The sequence below is a fragment of the Physeter macrocephalus genome, chromosome 15 (assembly GCF_002837175.3).
Source record: "Physeter macrocephalus isolate SW-GA chromosome 15, ASM283717v5, whole genome shotgun sequence".
Classification (NCBI taxonomy): domain Eukaryota; kingdom Metazoa; phylum Chordata; class Mammalia; order Artiodactyla; family Physeteridae; genus Physeter; species Physeter macrocephalus.
Genome location: NC_041228.1, coordinates 46,763,979 through 46,768,290, shown reverse-complemented (window position 1 = coordinate 46,768,290; position 4,312 = coordinate 46,763,979).

Genomic DNA, 4,312 nt, shown 5'->3' with positions numbered 1-4,312 from the left:
AAACAGCCCATACAGCTCAATATCAATAAAAAACAAACAACCCAATCAAAAAATGAGTAGAAGACCTAAATAGACATTTCTCCAAGGAAGACACAGATGTTCAACAGACATATGAACAAATACTCAACACTGTTAATTATTAGAGAACTTCAAATCAAAACTACAATGATATATCACCTCACTCTGGTCATAATGGCCATTATGCAAAAGTCTACAAATAATAAATGCTGGAAAGGGTGTGGAGAAAAAGGTACCCTCTTACACTGCTGGTGGGGATGTAAATTGGTACAGCCACTATGGAGAACTGTGTGGAAGTTCCTTAAAAAACTAAAAATAGAGTTACCATATGATCCTACAATCCCACTCCTGGGCATACAATCAGAGAAAACTATAATTTGAGAGGGTACATGCACCCCAATATTCACTGCAGCACTATTAACAATAGCCAAGACATGGAAGCAACCTATATGTCCATCAAGAGATGAATGGATAAAGATACAATGGAATACTTCTTAGCCATAAAAATGAACGAAATAATGCCATTTGCAACCACATGGATGGACCTACAGTTTATCATACGAAGTGAAGTGAGCCAAAGACAAATATCATATATCACTTATATGTGGAATCTCAAAAAAAAAAAGATACAGATGAACTTATTTACAAAACAGAAATAGACACACAGATATAGAAGACAAATTTATTATTACCAAAGGGGTAAAGGGGGGAGGGATAAATAAGAGTTTGGGATTAACATATACATACTATACACTATATAAAATAGATAACTAACAAGGAATTACTGTATAGCACTAGGAATATATATATATAATATATATATATATCTGAATCACTGTGCTGTACACCTGATATTTACACAATATTGTAAATCAACTATACTTCAATTTTAAAAAAATGAGTAGAGACACATAAGATCTCCTGGCTAATAACAACAATGATGATTGACTCTTTCTACTTAAATTATTATCAAAATCACCATTTATTGTGTCTCTTCTCTGTATAATGCTCTCCTAAACACTACAACCCTATAATGTTTCAGATGCCTCCCTATCTTCTTGTGTGAATTTAGACAAATAGTCTCTTTTGATCTCTGCTCAATAATGAGACAATAAGAGAAAAGGGATCTAAAGAATAAAATATTGCTGCAGTTACATTGATTCCTTTATCAATAATTGATAAGAAATGAAATTGAAATAGTTAACTCTTACGTTTCTAAAAGTGATATAAATCACCCAAATCTGTTTACCTCAGTATTTTATGACAAAAGTAGAATTTTTATTTGGTTTACAGAACATAAGAGATGATGCTGTTTACACCTAACAGTGGTCTATCTTCTTCAGGGACCATGGACTTAACAAGTTTAATGATAATTAAAGCTTTCATCAATTTGAAAAGAGAAACAATCTATTACCAGCACATATTGTAGATGAAAAAAGATAATAAAATGTGAGTTCTCACCATCTTTCTCCAAGTTGTCTGTGAATATAAATGTATTTGGTGATATGTAGATGACAAACACAATTATATAATAATAAACCACAACAAATCTTTTACATATTAAAAACTAATAAATACAAGTAGATAATAACTGTCAGTTTCCATGGCTCATAATGCTCAAGGATGACTTTTTTTTCAAAAGAAAAGAATAAAAACCGAATAATAGAAACCTAACCAGCAGAGAACAATTCAGTTCTGTGAAGAAAAGTCAACCTTCTTTCTCTAGTCTTCTAAGCTAAAGGAAGAAGAAAAATAGCTTGGATAACCCAACATGACTTCCATTGTGATTGCTTTACCATTATACTATTTCCTAATTTTCTCTGCTTTGATTAATACTTGCTGAAAAATAAAGAGGCAGTAATTGAGTTGAAACAACCACTCCTACATTAGCAGGCCATTGGATGGGGAGAATACAAACAAATTCATAGTTTATAAACAAATAATTAAAGGATAAGCAATTACAGATCATATAAAACCTTATCTCAAAAGAGTATACAAAATACTAAGTTTTGAAATTATTTCTTTTTTATGTATAAAATAACTCATAGCACGCTAAGAGTATTCTAATTCTAAAATAAAAATGTTACTTACAATGTAGGCAGTTATAAATGCAATTTTGAGAGAATTAAAACTTTAAGAAAATTTTTTTTAAAATTACTGCTGGGGCTTCCCTGGTGGTGCAGTGGTTGAGAATCTGCCTACCGATGCAGGGGACACGGGCTCGTGCCCTGGTCTGGGAAGATCTCACATGCCACAGAGCGTCTGGGTCCATGAGCCATGGCCACTGAGCCTGCGCGTCTGGAGCCTGTGCTCCGCAACGGGAGAGGCCACAACAGTGAGAGGCCCGTGTACCGCAAAAAAAAAAAAAAAAAAAAAAAAAAAAAAATTACTGCTATGATAGATATTATAAAATTATACCTGAGAAAAATAACTCATCTACTGGAGAGATGAGAGGTAAAAGTTATCACAAGTCATGCCAATCCAAAAACACTACAAATAATATTTTACTTTTATAAAGTTTTATTACTATATTTGAAAAAGTATATAAAACATTTTTAATACTCATCCTGATATTAACATAATAAAATTAAAGTGGTATATTTGCATTTCTTTTTAATAGATTTCTGGTCTCTCTTTCCAGTGAGAAGAGATTGCATTTCTGTTTAAACTGGTGAAAAATCCTGGCCTAAAACAAAACTAAACTTCATTTCTTTTTTTCCCCTGTGCAGTACAGAAATATTTAATGTCTAAGCTTTATTTCTAAACATCTTAGTTCATACTTTTACGGAACAAGAAATCATTATTCTGGCTTTGAAGGTATGTTCTTTCTAGCTCATACCAAGTTATTAAAAATCCTGCATTTATCAATAAGTAATAAGTCAAGCAAATGGATAATGATACCTAAAACCTATGGGAGATTAGGAGTTTACAGTTAGGAATGTAGAGTATCAAATATTAAAAAGGGGAATGCAGATATAAAGCTAGTAGTAGGTCAAATACAGGAACAGCTTGAATAAATTAAAATAATATATCTTAGAATATTAAAGAGAATGAAATTAAGCCTTTGATAGGCGAACCAGAGCAACTAAGAAAAGAAACTCAGTTTTGAAATGTAATAAATAAGAACTCAGTTATAATCATTAGGTATTAAAGAACCAACTTAATTTTCTGAACAAGATTGATAGTCCTCCTAGCAGCAATTGATGTAAGCCAACATAAAAACAACAACAACAACAACAAATTCTCTCAAATGGCTTCACTTTTTTAAAAAATGAGATATCATTAACTTATATAACATTATATTAGTTTCAGGCATACAACATAATGAATTGATACATGTATGTACTGCAAATAATCACCACAATAAATCTATGTAATATCCATCACCACACAGAGTTACATATTTTTTCTTGTGATAAAAACTTTTAAGATCTTAGCAATCCATGAATCAACAAGGACATTTTATCAGTAGAAGTATTGCAATCTTACAGCAAAGTAAGTTAGAAAATTTCAATAGAAAATAAAGAAATGAGCCATGTATTCAGAATTTCCAGATAAATGTCTCAAGAAGTTTACAACTTTAAGACACAGAATTGAAAAAAAATTAATCCTTGACTATCTTTTATCAGAAAAAAAATACTACTCCTACAAATATATTTACCTCCTCACATATATATTTAAGAATTCATTAAAGATGAAAATGTTAAAAGGAACAATGTTTGAATTAGAGAAAAAAGTAAAATGTGGGGCTGGCTTTGCCATTTACCGCCCTATCATATGTCATGTAACTTCTCTATACATCTATATCCTCCTCTGTAAAATGGAAATATTAATGCCTGACATCAATTTTTTTACTTTTGAAAGGTGAGGGGTAAGGGTCATTGACAACAATGTATGTAAAGATGCTTTGAATAGAGTTAGACATTTTACAAATGTAAGATATTGTTACTATGTTTAGGGTGCTGTTAAATATGTAAAGCAGTTTTTAGATAGCAGAGAATAGGTGTGTGGTAACCTAATTAATATATCAAAACTAGGATGTACTAAAATTTGAGGATGAAATTAAGTTGCAATTTGTCTCTAAAACTTGACAATTTGACTATTTTGAAAATAAGCAAAAAAATCAGTGAATGAAGTTTTAATCATGAAGAATTAGTTAGTCTTTATTCCCTTCCACACTTCTGTTTATGCCAGGTGCTTCCTGATCTGAAATTTGACCAAGAGAAAAAGAGTAAATTAGCCCTTTATGGGACTCCAAAAGGACATCAGTGGCTCCCTTAGTGAATCTCAGATT